We start from the raw sequence: 22,082 nt of genomic DNA, 5'->3' as shown, positions 1-22,082 counted from the left end.
TCAAACTGTCACCTATGCTGCTTTCATTGCTGAAGCTCCCTCTGCTCTGGATGCTTCAGCCCAGGGCTGAGCTCTGTCAGAGCTACAAATCATTGTGCAGCCATTGTAGGGATGTCCTGCTTCTCTTCACAGGAATACCCAGATGGGCACACGTCCAAATACTGTCTACAGTTCCTGCAGTCCTACTGTTAGGGCCCCATCCTCATTCTCCATCCCACTGGAGGTACTGCATCCCCCTGAAGGCATGTGATACCAGCTGATACCCAGTTGGCAATGCACGGATATTTTCATTGTAGCAGTCCTCTGTGTCATCCTGTGCAATTTAACCTGATTCACTTTTGCCTCACACAGACACTCTGCCTCCTTTGTTGCCTGGTTACCTACTTAAATGCTGAGCACCAGAAGTCCAGGAGCCATCAGAATGGACAACCCAACTTGTTCAATTAGATTTTGTTGTTTGCTGTTCAGAACACTAAACTCAACATTGAAGCCAGCAAGGTTTTGGGGTTTTTTCTTCCTTTACTTCTCTGCAGCAGAACACAATAGATGTCAGCACATGCACTGCCCACTTTCATGGCCATGAATAACAAAAGGCCCTAACTCTGGGTTTTCAGTTTCACAGGCAGTGCACCTGGGAATTCATAGCTGGCAGCAGCTTGGGAGAGTGCAGACAGGTACATTGCAAACCACTACAGCGACAGAATTATTTTAACAAGGTAGCAACACAGCTTTGAAGACCAACAGAAAATATTAATAGCTCCAGAGAGAATACAGGGGAAAAATTAAACAGTGAAATTATGCACACAGTTGTGTGTCTGTTGTTCCCCAGTTTATGTTTACCTGAAGTGTGATGAAATATTCAAAAAATCTTGCCTTTGAAATAAGTCCTATATTATTTTCCCCAAGCCAAGAAATACCAAATGATCTTTACTGCTCAGGCATGCAGCTTTGGTGAGGTTATTAGTGAGTTCACAACACAGATGGACAGTCTCATTATATAGAACAAATGGGAGCTGTCTTTATTGCAGTATTTAACTGGCCATCTCCAGACAACACAAGATAGGGCAAGGCATGGTTTTCCATAATGATGCTGGAGAATGATCACCAGGCTCTGCATGAGCTTCCCTTCTGTCTGATGACTGACTTTTTTTGGTGGAACAGGCTCCACTCTAAACCTCTGCCTCCTCAGGGGGAGCAGCTTCCCCTCCCCTCCCTCTTACCCTCCCACACTTTCACCTGTTTGCTATCATTGACCCCTAATGCTGAGTGTAGAAGCTGCCAGAACTGCAAATACTCAGTGTGTCAGTACATCAAAGAAGGAGCAGCATTCATCCGCTTCCCCACAGCACTGTGGTTTTATGTTCCCTCTCTTCTCTATTTGGCTGAACCCATGGGGCAGCCTGTGCTTCCAGCCTGCCCATTGCTGATCTCCCAGCACAGGCTGTGCTCAGCCCCCACCGTGTCCCCAGCCCCAGATCACTCCTTCCTTGAGAGGTGACCTCAAGAGGACAAGAGTGCCCCGTGTCTCCTCTCAGGGCAGTGTGGTGGTTCAGGCAGTCAGGTGGGAAGCATGAGGAGGTTTTGGTGCCCCCAAAGGAGAGGAGGGAGCTCAGTGCACATACTCCAGGATGGAGGTGACTGCCCTGCACCATCCAACCCTGCTAGTTCAACAGCAGCCGTTCCATTTTAAGGAAAAAAAGCCAAATGTTCAGAGATGCTGGCACTGCCAGAACTAGGCAGCAGCTGCAGTCTGGCATCACATTTTTGGACTTCTGTGCTTGACACTCCCTTTCAGCCCTCAGGGGTTTTTGGGGTTTTTGGTTGTTTTCACACAGTTATACCCTCCAGGCAACTTGAGATTGTCCTTTTAGGTGTACTTGTGCTTTGTTGTGTGTGTCCTTGGCTGAAGGAGTGTGCATAGGGGAAAGAGGGAGCCACTGCCTCAGGGAGATACTGCTGCTCTTAGCCTGCTACTGCTGCGTACTGGAGTACAGCCCGGCAGAATTAACCTAAAAGATCACAAATTATGCACATTGCAGCTAGGAGTATAATTGCTCTATTATTATGTACCCAATTTCTGTAAAATAGCATTATTTTACTGTTTAGAAATGTGTCTTTACCAGCAGCTATAAATATACTTGCATTCCACAGCGGGTTAATTAAACATCAATTAAAATATTTATTGAATAACTTATTAATTGACATAACTATCATGTTACATGAAAAATTGTTTAGAGATGTGGAATTGTATCTTAGACTTGTGCAGTTACAGCTGATGAAACTGTAATTTTATACGGTACATTGAGAATAAGCATTTGTACACTTTTTTTGAACCCTCTGTTTTTTAAACCCTCGTACTTCATGAAAGTTGATTTTTTTTAGACAGTATTTTAAAATATATAGATGACAAATTAAAATGCTACATAATAGTTTTTCAGGTAAGCTTTGGAAGCAGCAGAGGTGAAGCAGGAGGTGCTGTATCTCAATCTCTGCAGCATTCAAGTGCTTTATCCGCTTTTGTGGGGGAAGCGTTTGGTATGCACAGCGCACTCAGGAGAAAATTACAAGGAGGAATCTCTAGCAGCAGGACTCATAAATTATGTTGCCAAACCCCTCCTCTCAGTGACATCCTCACAATCAAGCTGGCACTGCTTTCATTGTGGAGGTGGGAAGCATCCTCAAGGTTACGTGGCTTTTGGCTGCCAGCCTCTCCTTCCCCTCCTCTCACCTCAGCATCACTCCAACGCGCCCTCCCTACACTCATCTCTCCTGACTCTCACCCTCTCCCTTTTTTTACCTGCCATATCACTCCCTTTACCAAACTTAACTTATCAGTGGTGATGATAAAAGTTAAAGTAGCAGAAAAATATACCACTCCCCTGCCAAAACAGTTGGTGGGTGGTTGAGCCATATTCCTCTATTGAGAAGGATAGAAGCTCAGTCGGAGGAGTTGAGCTGCTTCTACTCTTTTCCCTTCTTCATCTGGCAGGACTCTATTTTCAGATGTATTACCCATAGGCTGCTTGGGAAATGAAATACACAGGCCATGAAATCAGGGAGTGTTGTGGCACAACAGCCATGTGAATTGCTACTTGTGGAGGGTCAGATCTTTTCCTTTCCACCTTAGAGCACAGGATCACTCTGCTTTTGATGCTGGTCCAGGTTTCTAGCATTTATTTTGAAAGCATTACTGGGACTTATCTTGCATAAACGTTGCTGTTTATCAGCTGCCACACTTCTAATTGTGAGGGATGTCCACAGGAATTAACACCATTTGCACAGATGAAACAGATGAAACGTGGGCACGGTGCTTGCAGCTTGCCAAGCTGCACCAGACTGCATGTGAGCAGTGGCATTCTCCAGACACACACACACTCTTCCTCCTGTAAAAGATGTCAGCATGTCTCTGCAATACTCAGACCAGAGCATGTTGCTTGCCTCTGGCTCAGGATTATCCTCCTGCCCCTCCCAATAGCACCAAGACAAACTATGAAATTACCTTTGTATTGAGAAAAAAAATGGCAGGCAATTAGTATGCTAGAAGGGAAAATATGATGCTATATGGTTTCTTTCTTGCTGCACTTAATAGATTAACTATGCCTATAATTTAGTAAAAGGCTGTTTGTGGAGGGCATGTGACAGAGAACAGATGCAGTGAATACTGTTTTTAAATTTTCTTTATTCAGTTATTGAGACTGAGACTCTGAAAAAGACTTCCCCTCAGACCTGAATACTGCATTCTGGGGTTTTCACATACTTTAGGCTGTAGTTATGCTACTCTGCGGATTTTGGTGAGAATCTCCCTTTTTATTAAAATTTTTCCGTTACTTATTATAAGGGTCTCTTTCCTGTAATGCACTGTCACAAACTGGGGGCAGAGATCGATTTCCTCCTGTTTGACTTGTACTTCTGTAAATGCCTCCAGAGTACATAGAAACTGAATATAGATAAGTGAGCCCCAAACATATGAACTTTTATTGAAAACTTGGCACTTTTGAGATCAGTGGAAACCCCCTCTTTCAGTAGGGCCAAATTTGTGTCCTTAGATCCTTCTAGCTATTGAAAACCATGAGGTTGGCTGTCAGCAGCTCTGGGTTTTTCAATATTTATTTGTATATATTATTCTATGACAGTTGGTGCCACTCTGATCCTGTGGCACCCATTTCCATTGCAGTAGAATGGCTCTCACCCAAGCAGCCCTTCCAGAGGCTTCACTCCTTGCCTGGTTCCATCCAAATTTAAGGGAGGAAGGTATCAACATGTTTCTGGCTAGGTGGGAGAGCCATTTGGTGGGAAAGAAGTGGAAAGTAGTGAGAGCCCCTGATAAGTAACTTGATCTTCTTCACACCAGAGCAGGAGAGGAGGAAGGGAATCATGAGGACTGTGAGTAAGTGCCTCTGGTATAAGCAGCTATTACATGCTACTTGAGCCCTGTGAGAAGGAAAGTGTGTCTGCTTTCCACGCACACATGCAGAGTGGCTTGTGAGGGTCAGCACACAGCTGTGACTTTGCTTGTGCATTGCCACAGTCAGGGAGCAGGAATGAGGCATCCCATTCCTGGGATGAGCAGCACCCTTGGGAGCAGCTGGGAAAAAGAAAACTCATCCAGGCTACTACCAGCATTATGATCCATGTGTGTGACAGACAGCTTTCTGGAGCCTGGCTGCAGCAGCTCTGGCAAGCAATTCAAACAAATAAACATTAACCCCTTTTCTCTTCAGAGGCTTTGTCAGACCAGCCCTGGTGTGAAGCAGTCCCTTGGCTGTGGTCTGAGAGCACTGCTGACTTGGGGGTGCCTTGTGGAGGTCACAGTCTACCCACCTGCCAAAAATGTGGCTGCCATCAAGGGCCAGGATGCACCATTTGTGCCAGGATGCAGCTGGCCAGGATACAACCACAGGGTTCTGTTCAGTGCCCTGTGTTTTGCAGGAGTTTTCTTTTTCTTCTTCTCTCAGCCATGGAGAGGAAATCAAGAGGCATCAGTAGCCTGAGAAACAAGCCCTTCAGCTGCACTGTAGGGACTGAGAGCTTTTGTATCCTCCTTACCCAAAGGAGCAGTGAAACTGGAGACTCTCAGGTGTGGAAGCCAAGCAACAGTGGCATTGTACAGCTGCTCAGACTCCTGAGGAGTCTGTCATTGCAAGGGAAGAGATGCTGTCTGTTTTTCTAGCTCCAGTTTATGGTCAGCTGGGGTTCTGATTGCAGGTGAGGAAAGTTAGAAAGACAGAAGAGAGCACCTGCCTCCAAAAAGGTGAACCTCAGGTTCCTTCTGCCTGCCTTGCAGCACCACATTTTCAGGTTCCTTTTCAGTAGGGCTCACTAGCATGGGCACACCTGGAGTAGACACAGCTCAGCCCAGTAGTGGGTGTGCCTGGATCCCTTCAGAAGTGAGGACAGCACATCAGAACTTGAAGGAATCTGCCAACCAATTTTTTTTAGTACAGCTTTCCTGAGATGGACAACATGCCCACCTCTGGTTTGTGGGGTCTGCGGCACCACCTCATGCAGCATCTCTGTTCTTTCAACCACAGCTTCTGCACTCAAAGCTTCCTCCCACATTTTGCTGAGGAATGCACTAAATAGTGTAGCTATTTAGTGCATTTTACTCCTCTGTTGTATCACTTGAAGGACCATGAGACAGCATCTGCAAGTCCTGAGCTGTGCAGTTATCAGCAGAGTGCACTCACACAAGGACCCCATTGTACCAGAGACTCCAGAGAAATTCCAGGTGTGAGAGGAAGAGGCAGAAGGCAAAGTCAGGCTTGGAGAGGGGTGCAAAAAGGATGAGGGGACAGCAGCAGGAGTTTGGCAGTGCCAGGAAAAGGTGAAAAGGACTAAGAAGCCCAGAACAAGGCTTTCCCTGCGCTTCAGCTTGCTGCACTAAGCGTGCCACAGCTCATGCTGATGGGGTAATGTCAGCTCCTTTACAAGATCTGCTGACTGGAGGATTCTGCATGTGTATCTATCTGTCTATATTGATATATGTATATATAGCCTTTGGCTTCTGAGGTGTTTTTCACAACTAGCTGAACAGACAGAAAAGCAGCAGCGGGGTATTTACACATTCAGATGTGCCCACTGATGGTTTCCTCATCATAAACTGGCACATTTGTGGGATATTTATGGGCAGGGATCAGTTATATTTTGGGAAAAGGAAGCTACTAGAGCAGGAAAAATAACCACAAAAGGGAAAACATGACAGAGGAAATAGAAGGAAAATTCTCCCTGTATTGCCACAGGAGCTAAGAGCTTTATCACACATGATGGTAGCAAGAGTTTACAATGCAATGCAGCCCTAGTGCAGGGTGATCTGCATCAGTGGTTTGGCTGGGACAGGACTGGAAGACAAACCTGAAAATAGAAAGAGGCTTTTTTGTCTCGGGTCTATGCCTTATGCCCATGTCAGGTCACACCACAGCACCCAGCAGAAACACGTTCCTGCCACATCCTTCCTGTCTGGTTTCCCCTTCTTACACTTTCATCTGCATTTCCTTTTTCAATAAGCAGGTCTTCATATCCTGCAGGAATTAATTTCATCCCAGCTCAGGAAAAGGAGCATACATTCTTAAGTAAAGAGATATTGTGGTTAAATAATATTGGTATACTTTAAAAGAAAATTCCAGATGCCAGTCTTGCTCCTCCTGTCCATGTCTTATCTACATCCTGCATGAATCACACAGAGCACAAAAGACTCCCTGTCTGATTTTCCTTGGCTGTGTCATAATGGAAGGTTAATGATAGTGCAAAACACAAACTTAGAACCCCTGCTAGCTGGTGCCATTTAAGTATTTAGCTCAGAAAAACAGCAATGTACCTTTTCAAGCAAATGCAAATAAGCTTGATTAAAAAATCCTGCAGAAGTCTGGCACATTTGCTCAGGCCAATGAAATTCAAAGTATTGCCATAATACCTGCCTTATAAAAATGCATGTATTTCTTCAGCTGTGTGTATTTAAACATTTTAGCAGTTCTAATGAGCTTTCAGAATGAAGCTACTACAGCAATCAGCTTCTGTGTAACAAGCAACATTTAAATATTAAAAACGTAAATTAGCGAAGCTGGTTAATTACAATTTTCCAAATACTGCAGAAGTGCAAGTAAGACTATTAACTGCTTTGAAATTCAGATATCAGTTCCTCCCACTCAGGGAACATCTAGTTCAGTAGCGAAGATGAAGTTACAGAACAGTCTCCTGAGCTAGCCAAAACAGTATCTGCTTACCAGAACTAAAACCCTGCATTTCAGATGCAATTGAGAGATTTTAAAACTGCACAAAACGTTCAGGAAAATCCTTTTTTTTTTTTAGATCAGAGCATATCATTTTCTGCAAAGAAAAATATCAGCCAGGAAACAGAATTTCTGTTGAAACACAGGCTTTTACCTCTGATGCTGGGCACTGTGGTCAGCCACGCTGGGAGCAGGACAGGCTGGGTCTCACCTCCACAGCCTTCCAGGCATGTGAGGGTGCTTCCCTCACTGAGCACACAGAGAAGCATTTGTGTCACGTTCACCCACTGCCAAGAGTGTGCAGGCAGTGCCTGAGCTACAGTTCCTCTGTCCCAACTTCTTCACAAAAATTACCCTGGCAGCAAATGTAATAGCAGCAGAGTATTTACAAAAGCCAGCTGATGAGACATTATTTTAATTTTCTCTTAGAGAGCACAGGTTGGCTTATGCTGGCATTCACACCCGTACCATGAATCCATTTCCATCAGAGGGAAAAAAGTGAAGGGAATCCTCTTTGAAGTCACCCACCAGGAATGTCCCTCAAAGTCCCAGATCCCCACTCAGGCATTACACACACCTCCATTTACTGACATGGGAGCAGGCACAGAGTAAATAGCAGAGCAGAAAGGTGACAAATGGCTCCAAAATTGTAAATGTGCACGTATCTTGGGTGTATCATCTGCCTGTACTGCTTCACGCTGCAGAAAAAAAGAAAGGGTGCAGAAAATTCCTCATTTCACTCTGATTGAAACCACAAGGAAGTTAACCCTCATCAATGAGCTCTGGATGTTTTTATTTCAATGCTGAAAAAAGCCCATATTATTTTCTCTTTTTTTACTTTATACATTGCTGCAATTCAAAACCTTATGAGTCTTGCAAAAGTGAGGAAAATGTTTTATTATACTTCTTCAAAGGAGTAAATGTTTTTGTTGCTCAAGGAAACGGGATTTCATTGCTTGCTCTGCAGTGGTTGTGTGAACATTTATGTTTCTAAAGCATCTCAAAATCATGTGTGTTGCCTTTGTTTCCTTTTAAGTTATCTTTAATTTTCCATCTGTCTCTGACCCACCCTGGTTTTGCCCAAAATGCCAGCTGGCCTGTTTAGCTTCATCTGAGGTGAAAATGAAGTTCCAAACTATTTCTGGAAGACATTGTGTATTAGAAGGATCAAAACTTAGTGGCATCTTTTCACTTGCAACCCCCTAGCTGGCTTAGTTTGGGGTTGTCTTCAGGCAAGTATCTCCCAAAAGGAAGTGAGAAAATGAAAAGGTTTACTCAACTGACTTTTGAGTGCTTAATAAGGATTGAACCAACACTTGTGTCACTCAAGCATACTGTAAACCAGGACAATTGTTACCATTAACAGCTAAAAACCCCATAATACTTCAGTCCAGTGAACAGAATAGCTGCTGTACACCAGCCTGAGTAACCTGCCAGCTGAATTAATGTCAAGTTAGTTTTTGCAATGGTAATTTCTTGTTTATATTAGCTTAGAGTCTGTGGGTTCCCAGTCCTGGAACATCCCTCAGTCTTGGCATTGCACATAGTGTAACAAACTGTCTTCCCAACAAAGGTTATAAACATGGGGGGGTTTTGTTACTCTTGGGAGACTGAGAAAAGAACATGCTGATTGTAAAATACCACTGTTGAGACCCTGGATCAGCTCTTATTTCACGGAATTTAGAATAAGGTTCTTTAAGTCAGTGGAAGGGAATTTAGTGTCTCTCAGCTGCATAGAAGTGATTTCTAAAGACAGTTTTTGTGGTTGCTTCAGACTATTCAAGAAGGTCTGTTACTGAAGTAAAGTTCAAAAGGGCTAGGCTCAGAAGGGAAAAAAAATTGGATCTATAAAAGCAAAAGCTGCAACAATTGTATAGATTTCTCTGCAGAACAGATTTCATTTAGTCTTCCCAGTTAGCTCCCTTTGAAAGATAACTTCAAAGATGTTCTCTGCAATGCCAGTACTTCAGTGCTGAACCACGGCAGCAAGGAGATACCAACAAGTTCTCTGAGGGAAGTCCTTTAAAAAAAAGACTAAGCATCTCATTCTGTTCAAGCTCAAATGCTAACATCCTAATGGTGCTCCTTGTGCTGCAAGATTTAGAAGCAGGCATAAAATCAACAGAACCTTACACAAGCCCATCAGTGGGAGAGAGAAATACAGAGGTGGACACTCACTGCATTCTGTGAGGCATTTCTCAAGCAAACTCCGCTGCTGACTGGTGTTAGTTAAAATCATTGTCATTGTCCTTCCTTTCTCTCATCCAATTTCTTTTACTGACTTGCCTGTGACTGCTTTTTCTAGGACAGAAATCCACAGTTACTTGCCATGGAGTTCATTCTCATGATTCTCGGCCAACTATGGCTTCATCCAAAGTATCCCTGGGTTTCCTTACAGACATATCAGGCCAGATTCTCTTTTACTTTCTGTTTCCGGCTGAGGGAAGTGTTTCATGTCTGGAAAATTACAAACCAACACAAAGCTCTTTTGGACAATTCCTACATGATTATTAGCAGTGAGCACTTTAATTTCTTTTGGGGATGGAAAGGGCAGAGGGGGTAATTGCTGCTCCAGACACAGACACTTGCTGTGGATGCCTGTTTACAGCAAAATGTGTGGTTTCTCTGCCCAGGGCAAGCTTCTGCCTAGAGAAGTTACCCTTCAATATGGGCACACAGCATTTCACTGTGCCTGCAGAGCAGCCACTTTTGTAGGATTTTTTCTTTTTTGAGAGGTGACTGTGTGTAACTAATAACAGCTTCTTCAACAACAGGCCTGATGACCAGAGTACAAATACAAAACAAAACCTATTTTTTTCAATTTTTTTTTCCTCTGCTAGTAATTCTAAGTTGTCTATCTTCAAGGATGGAACTTAATTTTCCTGAGCCTGACTACAGGCTCACCACCAGAGGAGTGTTAACATTTTATTTGATGTTTAGGTCTTTTGAAACACAAAGAAAAGTATGGGCCTGCTCCACTGCCTCTTTTCTGATGCTTTGCTAAGCCCATGGTTAAGATACTTGTACTATCATTCTCTCTGCTAAAAGGAGAGTAGGACCAGTTCAGACCTTAATGAGATATTTAAATTACTTTGAATGGGATTGAGGAAAGTGTGTGTGATTCATTCCCTACACCCCAAAAGGAAGAAACCACCCAGCTACATGGATGAAAGAGATGTCCCCATCATAAGGCTGGCAGAGAAAATTATTTCCTCTCTCTGCTGAAGCCTTGGAAAGCATGGAAGACCCCATGGAAGACAGCTGTTTCATTATCTTTGGGAGAAAGCCTGGAGGTTCCTAGTCAGTAAATACTGGAAATGAAAGCTTGACTTTGCTGATGATTTTTCCTTTCTCCCCATGCATCAAAGGAATAATCAAAAAAAAAAAAAAAGATACTCCAGCATTAATTCCTGTAACTACATTAACCAGCAAGTTAATTCCACAATCCTTTTTTTCTATTTTTAGCTTCTTCTGCAGAAGACATGAGTTTATAATGTTACAGTGTGAGGAATGTTTATGTTGGTAGCAGTTCTCTGACAAAGAAAAAATATTAGCTCAGTAGAGCTCAGGTAATAAGGGAAATCTGAATCTGACCTGTGCTTGGATAAACATCAAACCCGTCAAAATAAAATATCTTCAAATTTTAACTCAACAAATTTTAAAAATAAAACCAAAGGAAATGGCTTGACAGTATCCTTCTAAATAACCTTCAGATATGGAAGCACCATTTCCGAAAGCCTATTTAAATTCCTGTAAGCATCTAGATGACTCGGGGGAGAGCAGGCAGAGGAACAGATAACAAAAATCAATACATGTTTTTAGTAAAGGACAGCGGCAAAGGAGAATGAATGTAAACAATTATAAGAACAGAAGATTGCTGTAGCTCTAGTAATATTTCAGTCCCTTTCATCTTGTTCAACCTGCTGCTCTGTTTCCCTTGTTTTAGACAGGGGGGTTGGTAAGGCTCTTTACAGCCAAGGAATGGAAGAAAGCAGCCTGTTTTCTTCTGTGTGCTTTTTAAAAAGCAGAGAAGAACTACATTAAAACACTTCCTGGCCTTTTCACGTTTTGAACAGAGGCTTATTGGGAGTGTCCATGACTCTTTTGCACGTGCAGGCCAGCTGTGCTAGAAACTACTGTGTATTTAGAGCAATGCATTCACCTTTGAGGAAAAAAAATTGCTAGAGGCTCTCTGGCACCCTTCACACTGTCACTAACTGGAGCAGCCCCTCTTGTCCAGGAGTCCCTGGGCATTGATCTCAGAGCTTATGATGAAAGAGCCCTGCAGTATCGCACCAGTATCTCTTGAATAAGAATGAACCTGCTTTATAATGCAGTTTCACAGCTACTTAATTGTTGTAAATATTAATCATTCAGGATTCAGAGGGATGGCAGCAAGAATTATGAGAAGCAGAAGTACCTGTGCATTAAATAGGATTGCCAGAAAGACGGGGAGAGCTTGTGCATTCATTAGCTCAGCTCTGTAGTGAATATGAAGTGCAAGAGGTGATATGGAAAGCCCAGATGGGCTTGACTGACACGCTGGTCTCCTCATGCCTCGCCAGGGCTGTTCCCAGTAGCAAGTGCTCAAATGCTTTGTTTGGCCCTGTTTTTACATAGCCAATTTCAGCCTTACTACACCCCAATCAGGTTGGTTTTTTTTTCCTTTGTTTTCCTTCTTTTATTCATGAGATATGGCACATGTGGCCATGAATCCAGATTAAATGTTACTGCTGTTCCATGTCACTGTATGGACACAGACCAAGCAGGACCAGAAATGAGGAAGACACAGACATCTTGACTTCTGAAAGCCCCCACAGGTGAACCTCTGCACCATTGGCTTCTGGAGCTGAGCTGCTGAAGCCCAGCCATGCCCTGGCAGTGCCCAAGGAGAAGGCTGTAACTTGCATTTATGCCACTTCAACTTCCTCCTTACCTTGGAGATGGTCTTAATCCTGGTGCAGCCATGAAAAGAGACCTCCAGACTGCCTGGATGTGACCAGTACAGAGGTGTGGAGCCATGGAGCTCCCCACAGAGCAGCCCTCCACACTGGGGTGGGACTGACCATGGGCAGCCTGGGCTGAGCCACACAGCCAGCCCAAATCTGCCCCCTGGCTTGAGATAAATTTCTGTTCCTTCCTCTTTCACCATGCTGGATGGAATAGCCCAGCAGCTGCCTCCTGCTCTACTTACTCAGGCTGTGCAGGGGCACAGCTGCTTCACCTCCTGGGGCTGCAGAGATCTGAGTCCACCTCTGGACTCTGCTCCTGTGTCATGCTCAGCACCACAGCCCCAGTGGGTCTTTGAGCATCTTCTCTGGGTGCTGGGCTGGGTTGGTTTCCCTGAAGCCTGAAATGAGACATATTTTTTCCTGAGGAATCAGTTTTTTAAAAACCAGTATAAAATCGTGGGGGAAGAGTGAGGAGGGTGGGAAGGCAGGGAGGAGGGCAGAGCAGGAGGAGTGGGCTCCAGGGATTTTATCTACATGCACAAAGAAAAGGCTTTTGCTCCATTAGTCATCGTGTAATGGAGCGTCTGGCCTCCAGAGGCATCCGGGGTGTCGTGATCTCATTGCAGTTGCAAGGTGGGTACCTCCAAAGACAGTTAATAGGATCAGTTAATGCTTTTAAACCAGCACCAGCTGGAAAAATCCTGCTGTACAGCAGCTTGCCGGAGTGATGTCAGGTGCCCAGGGGCTAGGCAGGGGGAGAGCAAAGGCACCACGGGGACACAATGCACCACTGCTGCCTAAACATATGACACAAATTGGCCCTAACACTAAGCAGCCCTTCTGCTCACTGTCAGTCAGAGAACAGGAAAAGAAGCCATTGAATCTGGGTGCAGCTGCTCAGTGTGCTGGTGGGGCTGCCCTCTGCCCAGGGCCGTGGCTGTGCGCAGGGAGATTCCCTCTGCATTTCCAATGCACATCCTGGGAGCCGGGTCCTGCCCGCTCGTCTGTCCTGCCCACGCTGCCGTGGGTCCTGTGTCCTGCCTGGTGCTTCCAGCAGGGACTCCCTTTTGGGATGTGCCACAGCGAGCCCTGCTTTTCTTATCACTGCTACTGGGTTATTTTCACTGGCTGCACTGAGAGCTGCAGTCCCTTGGGTTCATCCCACTCCATAGGACTCCTGTGGCCTCCAGCTGGAGGGGCAGCAGGCTGCCAGTCTTCAGGCACGCTGTCTTTGGGGAGCCTGGCAGAGGGCCTGGGTGGCAGTGGCACGACAGCCAGGTGGCGCAGAGTGAGCCAGCTCTGGGTGCTGCCCGGGAGAGGGGACAGTGTCCCCCTGGGGTTTCTGCCATTGCTGCTGCAAGGGCTGTGTGGCAGGAGGGCTGGGCAGTGCTGTGGTGGGCAGTGTGTCAGGGGCAGGCGGTGCCAGGCTCACTGGGGCATCCCTAGTGGCATTTAGAACATTACTGCAGTTTGGGCCAGTGTGGATGTCACTTGTAGGTTTGCAGTGTGCAGGCATACTTGAGCGGAATTACAGCATCTGTGGGCAAATGACAAGTTTTAAACTGCCCTTCAGAGTTTGGAAAGTCACATTTACAAAGCTTATAGAAGAGTGCCGGAAGGATAAGAGGAAACCAGAAGAAAGCTATTATTAATAAGCACATATTAATGTGCTCTCATGTGCTGCATTCACACTGAGGGGCTGCAAAAGTAATCCTCCCCAAAATGTCAAGAAGTGGTAAACATCCCTTGAGAAGAAAAGCAGTGTGGTGTTCTTATGCTTAAATTTCCCTGCCAGTGATTGTTAAACACTTCTTTGTGATTAAGCATTCTCATTAACTAGACTAGCTCCTTTGCAGAACTACATCTATGTGTAACCTGGTGCATTTGCTTATTGCCATTTGGTGACAGTATATAGTTTGGTGCCAATGAACCTGCAGTTAGACAGAAATAAAACTGAGAGAGAAGAGAACCCTGAACACAGAGCCTGTGCTTGCGCCCGTGACAGAAATATGTTCCCTTGCTTTGAAGGAACATGAAATAGATCTTAAAGCTTTGACATCTTCCTGAAGGCTGACAGTGATGTACTGATAGGAGAGACAGCAAATGAGGTACAGACAGGGCAGTGGCACACAGCAGACCGCACAGCCTGATAGTCTGGTAGTCTGGTTGCTGTTAAAATACATGCACTTAAAAAATGCAGCCAAGCTCAAATTCAGACTCCCAGGGAGATAGTGCAGAGCATCCTTCCAGGGAAAGGGCAGTGCTTCCTCCGAGGAAACTGTGACAGACTGGAAAAGAGCTGGAGACCAAATGAATATGAGCTGCTAACCCAGCCCTGCTGCCAAATGATTAAAGACATGGGAATACTGAGTGGGAGGAAGTAGGATACATTACCTCCATGTTTGGCACCAGCATAGTGGCCAAATTAGTCCATTTCTGGTGTCAGCAATTCAAGGAGAATATTGAAAACTGGGGAGGATTCAAGTAAGAACTACCAGAATGTCAAAAAAAAAAAAAAAAAAAAAGGAAAACATGAGGAAGTTTCAAGGACAGAAGTCTGTTTGTCTTATCAAAAACAAGGCTAGTGCAGCCTGTGAATATCTACAGAGGAAAGAAAAATTTATTAGCAGATAACTCTTCAGCCCAACAGATATAGAACACTGTCCATCAAGAGGAGTCAAAGACAGAAACATTTCAGATTAAAAATAAGGGGTAAGTGCTTAACAAAAGGAGTAATTAACAACTAAGCTAGTTAGTAACTACCACAGATTGCATTATTTTCTTGCTGAAAGAGATGATCTGGATACAGCAGGGGTTAACAGAGAAATCTGAGTCTGATGTTCTGCAAAATCTCAAACCAAATTATCTCAGCCATCTCTTCCAGCTCTGCCTTTGAATTCTGTAATAAATTCTGTTCCTAATTCAATATGGGAAAAAGGTTTCATTCCAGTATCTATGATTTCTACCAAATGGTTTTTGCATTTGTCTTCCAGTGGTTTTTATTTCCTGTAATGAAATTTTGGCTGATCTTTAGCTCTGTGTGCATAAACATTGCTGGCAGATAACAACTGGGCTGAAATATCCAAAGCTTCATAGCAGCATTCCATAACATAGTCGCCAGTTATGAGAATAAATTATTAGATTATGACTCTAATTCTCTGTCCTGAGGGAATTTCAGCAAAAATCCAATTTTTTTTTTTTTTTAAAGAATGGTCACAGCTTTTACCAAGGGCTTGCAAAGTAGAGACTGAAAAAACATCTGGTTGAACTCTATGTATTTCCTATAACCATGTTTTATTGTACCTGTGTATTGTAGATAAGTATTCAGAAGTAGATAACTTTAAAAATAAACCTTGCATTGCTAGTTTGTGTCAGGCCTGGTGACACTTTTTGACATGATATGACCCCTTGTTTAAATGCAGAGCTTGCTGAAATGAATCTCTCTAATGTGATTTTTACCTATCCCTGTATGCTGTAAAGTCCAAACCAGATGGGTGTTAAAAGATATTGAGCTGTAGGATGAATGTTTTACATTTGTTTTCGAGGGGCCAGAAGAGCAGGACAAGTATCTGAGCTCAGCTATCACACTGCTTGCAGCACCTTGCCTGTCCTTGTGTTTAAGAGAACAAAAGTTTCCTTTTTTGTGGGATTTCTGGGTCAGATCATCCACTGGTTTTAGCATACGATTGTCACAACTTTATTACAATGATACTTTCATAATTTTTATTGTTGGTATTACCCAAAGAGTTTACAAAGCTGTGGCATATGGACAAAACACCCATGGCACTTTTATCAGAATTCATTTATGAATTAGCCCTATGCATATGCTAAAAAATAAAAAAAGAAAAGCAGTTGTGTTTAAGGAGAAAATGTTGCCAGATGCAGCATTTGAAATTTGAGGAATGGAATCTTTTTATTGGGGTTAGTTTAATGTGTTCTCTTAGGTTGTCTGTTTGAATAGCTCGTTCAACTCACTTTTCTGCTCTTGATGCAGAGCGGTCCAAAGCTCTTCTAGTTTCATTTTTAACTAGTCTGTTATGTGCAACACAAAGTGATAACCCAGATCAGGTGGATTGGTTGGGACACTGAACTCACATGAACACATTTTCCCCATGAATATGGATGGGGCAAGCTCACATGTTTGACCAGCGAACTTTTTATTTGTATTTTTACCAAAATAGAGGAGGCAAAGGGGAAAATCCAATGCAAACAGCATGGATTAATGCCTGGACTTAGTGGGCACTCACAACAGGATTTGCTATTTACAGGGCTTTAGATTCAGTGTTTCAGGGCTATGAACTCCATTATTAAAGTCAAACTGTCAAACACTGTTTTCATGTTTACCATGTACAAATATGCAGCTAATTCAAGCCCTCTGTGTAGAAATTACAATAATTTGAAGGACCAGAAAGCACAGACAAATTCAGCTAAGAAATCTTCATCCCCTGTTCCCACACTTGCTTTAGAAATCACTCCAAAGCCTTGGCTCATACCTGCATTTCTGTTCCTATGTGAAGCCTAAAGCCTCCCATGTTCAAAACACACGCACCCTAGAGTCAGAATTTGAGGCAAATTTGGTCTACAGACATGTGGGGGTTGAGATGGAGTCTTCTGCCAGAAAAAGGCACAGAATCAACTTTGTTTTGTTATGTCAGTAACCAGTCCAGCTTGGATTCTTTAGTCCTGTCACAGGAAAACAGATGTGGCTTTGGTGACGCTCGTGTTTCCTTGCTTTTGTTTCTTTTTCTTCTTCCCTTTCTGTAAGAGATGCCTTGTTCTTGTCTGTATTTCAAAGCAACACTCCCCACTACAGGTCAGCAGTGGGAAAGAGGAGAAAGTCATGACTGCCCTGTGAAGAAGGCAAATAAAGATCTGGAGTTTCTAATCAGATCCTATTTTCTCTGACAAAAATGACTCTTTGGGAACTTTAAAAAAACCTAAAAAAAACATGCCAAAACTTTTATTTTAATAAATTAAATATAGATAAAAATTAAAAATATAATGTGCTCTTATCAATTCATAAGCAAACCAATTTACTAGCAAACTTGTTCTAGCCTGGCCACTCAAATTTGAATTTTTGACACTAAATTACTGCTAAGCTTTGGATGAGCAAGGCTGGCCTGCACAATTAACAAGGTTAAGGGGTAAAGTAAATAGATGCCTGCATTCTTTCTGTAACTTATCAACCTTTAAATTCTGACCTCTGACTGAGAAGCTGTTCATATTTCTGAATATGAAACTTACAGAGGTGTGATTTCGTTCTCAGCCAGCCCTCCATCTGGCCTCCTTGCTTTGAGCCCTGAGCAGTCAGTAGCCCTTTGGAGTCCCTGCTGCAGCAGGCAACTTTATGTCAGCCACTCTTATGATCTTCAAAATGCAGTGATAGTGCCTGCTGTGAGCTCCAGTGTGCATGAGTCATTAGTCCCAAGCAAACATGCATCAGGCCCCTTGCATTCAGGGGAAGAAGAAAATGCTAAGATGGTTTTTTATATGTTCCAGCCACAGAAATGTGAAAGCAGGAAGAACAGCACAGGCAAAAAAATATACCATCTCAAGATAGTCTGTTCTGATAAGCCCTTAGAGATAAAAAGAGGAGTATTATTGAATGTATTTTTGAGGTACGAGTTTACACAGGACTGAGTTCTGCAGGGGTGCAAGTCACTCAAAATTGTTCTCATCAAACTTTCTGTTGGAGACACTTTCATGTATTGTGAGGGTACTTGTGGGAAATAAGTGTTTCAGACTCTTTTATTCATCTCTATCTTTCTTAGAGTTGTTAATATTTCATTTGGAGTTAGAAATGTACATGATGAAGGTGGAATTATTTCATCAGGACATCCACCCAATTAAATGTCCTCTAAGAATAATGGCAAGTGCATTTAATGCTCCTTTATGCTTCACAAAACAGTATAGGAGCATAAGAAGATGTAATTGAGCATCTGTGTCTGTAAAGATATGGTTAAGCTCTGAGTTATATCTGTTAAAAACAGACAGAACTCAAAACCACAGCTTTGCTCTGTGCTCTTCCTGCATTGAAGGAGACTGAGGTAATTCACAAGGAGGCTTTATTTATGCAGTAATGACTCAAGACAAAAAAAAAAGAGAGATCTTTTAATTACACCCCAGTGACAGAAAAGTATGAAAGCACTATTCATGGTACCCTGGAGATCACACGATATCTTGGTGGCAGTTGTTCTGTCCAAACAAAATCATGTGAAGGAAACTATTTACATTTTGTCTAAATACATTGCCCTGAGGATTAATATTTATGGGGAATTCGGGAAAAATTCTTTTCAAATCAACACTGATTATTTAAATGAGAAAATGGACATTAAATAAGGAATGAAGGATTCAAGAATTTAAGATGAGCAGCAAAGAAATACAGATGCTGGGAGTCAGACTGTAAGCCTGGCTTTCAGGAATTTGATTTTAATCGATGCTGGCCCCACTGAGGATGCAGATGTGGCACTAGCAAAGGTTATATCCCTGGGGAGACAAGGGACCATATCTCCCCACTTTGAAGGAGAATGGTGTTGGGGTTTGTGGTTTCGCTTCATTCCTTTGTTCAGAGAAACAAAGACATTTTCAATGTGTATACCTGAAATCCTGCAGCTCAGCATTGCTAGCCTGGCTGGCAGAGAGATGCAGCAGCCCACAGACATGGGTATTTGCTTTGTCCCAGGCACTTTTGGTAACAGAGAATGTTGATTTTCATATGAAAAAAAAAGGGGGGGGGGGGAAGTGTTATCTTTCATATTCCATATTAGGTTTGCATCCTTCCCTCTGGAGGATTTGTGCCTTTATTTGGGGTGATGCTGGGACTGGTGAGTTATTTTGGTCATTCTCCATATTTAAAATGTATAGCTTTTGATGTGATTTTTTTTCTAAAGCACAGGGAAGGGGAGAAAGACAATCACAGCCTTTCAAGGAAGGAAGGAAGGCCAATGGGGATTTTTGGTGTGCTCCCAAGTCATTAATTAGTATCAGCTGATGAGTCAGAAAAATGTGGCTGTCTGCTGACTTGTAACATGTCCTAGTAACAAAACAGGTTTCTGTAGTGGCAGTTCACCGTTACTAATCCAGAGACAAGCCCCCTGTCAGCCCCACATCCAAATAAAGGCTGCCTTTTCTGCTTGTTTGCTTGTCCGATCTCTCGGTCCCCCCTACCGACCTCTGCAGGCAGCCTGATGGAAACAGGGTTTCTACAACATTCTGCAGCACTCTGTGTGTAAATATTTATATATACACTTATTTCTTTTTTAAATTGAATCAATAAGGATACTAGATTGTGCAATATTTAATCAAACAGTGATCTCCATTGTTAAGACTGCTGAAATCTGCAAAGCAGTTTCAGGTTGTTCACTGCCTGAGGTGGAGGCTGAAGTCAATCCTTCCCCCATCCATCATGTCCCACAGCAGCCCAGTGCTGCTCCTCGCTGCCCAGGAAAGGAAGCAGCAGCCCCAGCTGGGACACACCACTGCAGAGACCTGGCTGCCTCTGCTGCAAGACAATCCCCAGGGTCTGTTGTGATGGAGTAGGACTAGGGAAAGGCAAAGGCAGGTGGCAAACAGGCTGCTCCTGCTCTGAGCCAGAGGCTGGGCTACACCCACAACCTGCTGAGCTCCCTTCCTACCTGAGTCACCCTGTGATGCTCTAATCCACACCAGAGCCACTCAAGACCAGAAGCCCTTGCAGCCACTTGCCTGAGTCAAATATTTTGCTCTATGTCCTGCCTTCAGACTTTTGGCCACACATTTGTACCTACATCATCATTCTGTGAAAATCTGGCCCCTGCTCTACATCTTCAGGATGTGCACAAAAAGAAAAGGACATAGCATTTGATGTTAGGGAAATTATCCAAACCTGGTTTCTGGTAGATTTTTATTGCTTGAGATGCAGAGCTACTAAAGCTGATAGACAGGATTGTCATAAGAAACCTTAAGGACCATGACAAAAGGCATTCAGGGAGGCTGAGCTGGCACCACTGGGGTATTTGTCCTCTATGATGCTGCCTGACACACTCTGCCCAAGACACAGACTGCTGTCCCTTCCTGACCAGAATAATGCTGTGGCAATGTCAGGATGAGAGTTTAGACACACTGGGATCACAGCAGAGCTCCCAGCTAGCCTGGGGTGCCACAGCATTGCATTGTCCCTTGTGCAGTGGCTGGGCAGCTGTGCTGCCTCTTTGGCAGGATACCTGTCTGATCCAAGCTCTTCCTGCCTGCCCTGCACAGCTCTGTCACAGGTCTCCACTCTTCTATAGATGCTGAAAGAAACACATGTAGTCAGGCAGGCAAAACTAAGAGAGACCACATGTGCAAGTTGCTGAAGGATCACAGCACCCACAAAAAGGAAAGGGGAGCATGGACTCTTCCCTTGAAGGGCTGGGACCAGGGGAGCACCAACAGGAATTAAATCCATCACTCATTCTCCCATGTTTAGTGAAAAAAGCCAGTGATCTCTGCTTTGAGACTGCTCTCAGTGGTCAGATTCCAAAATCCCATGAGTGTCTGGTAGCAAAGAGGGACTGAAAGGGCTTTGGGAAGGTGCATACAGCCACATGGATTCCTTGCAGCTGCTAGCTCACCTTCTCTGTGCTTGGCCCACCAGAACCAGGACAGACCTTGTTGTGTAGGTCGCTCATGCATCTTGTGAGCCATTCCCCAACCCCAAAACTTGCCAGTGTTCGAGCATCTTGGAGGCTGAGCCCTGACTGCCCGTCTCTGGAGAGATGTAGTTGTTCCTGGCTGAGACATGTCCCCACCAGTGACACAGTCTGCAGGCAGCTCACTGCCCCATGTGCCCCCATTTGCCCTCTTCCAGCTACCAGCCCACAGCAAGCACGGCCTTGGGTTGGATGGGAAGGCTTCAGCCAGCAGCTCATCTCTCTTAATCCCATGAACCCATCTTCTCATGGAACCACCTCGACCCCAGCGTGACTGGGAGAAAAAAGGGCATTTCTAAATGTCTGTCCATGTGGTGTGACCAGGAGTCTACATCTGTATTTCACACTGGGATTTGGAACTGGAGTGTCCCCAGTCAAACTAAGGCGCTGTGGGTCCCTTCACTCCCTTATACAAGGTATTGAATTATCTAAATGTGAATGCGAATTATCTAAATTAGTTAATAGCTCTGATCAAATGCAGTTATCTGCTAATATAGTAAATAATTGCTGGGCCATAGCACCATATAAGTGATTGTTTATGAAGGGTAGTTTGGTTCGAGGCACCTGCCAGTCATCACTCATAGTGTTTTGAGACTTGGTTGACAAATGAATTGGGATTTTAATGTGAACTTTTTTTTCGTTCTTGTCTGACTAGTCTTACTTTCCTCCTGCTGAAGTTCTCACTAGATGAAAACCAGATAAGCTAAAAACCTGCTTATGAGGCTGTTCTGTATAGCTTCATGGGTTTCCATGTTGGTTTTTTCGAGCCAACTGCATATTTCTAATCACTCTTGTTTAACAAGCTGAGGGGTAAGGAGCTAACTGCCACTTATTCATGTTCAACAGCAACTCTGGCACATCTCAGTTTAATCCTGAGCACTGAATCTGATTTTGAGGACAAATGGTGCTCAGAACATGTGTGGTGTCACAGTCTGTGCAATGTTTCCTGTAAATACAAAAGAAGCTAGGAAGTAGGGTGGGAGAGACACAAATATTTTGACACAAATAGACAGCAAAAGCATTTTTTCTGAGTAGTTTTCAAAATAGAAATCCTGGAGGATTTCAAAATAGAAATCACTTTTCTGTAATTAAATCTTTTGAGAGCTTCATCGTCATGCTTGTCCCTGCCGTGGGACGGCTGCTTTGCTGTCCATAATCAGGCACAGATGGTCCCCCCTGTAGCATCCCAGTGAATCCGTGGTATGGTCAGCAGGTCCCAATGTGTTTGTGGGACA

This window comes from Melozone crissalis, unplaced genomic scaffold (assembly GCF_028551555.1).
Source record: "Melozone crissalis strain CALT ecotype California unplaced genomic scaffold, PUWL_Pcris_2 ptg000004l_1, whole genome shotgun sequence".
Taxonomy (NCBI): Eukaryota; Metazoa; Chordata; class Aves; order Passeriformes; family Passerellidae; genus Melozone; species Melozone crissalis.
This window is presented reverse-complemented; position numbering follows the sequence as displayed.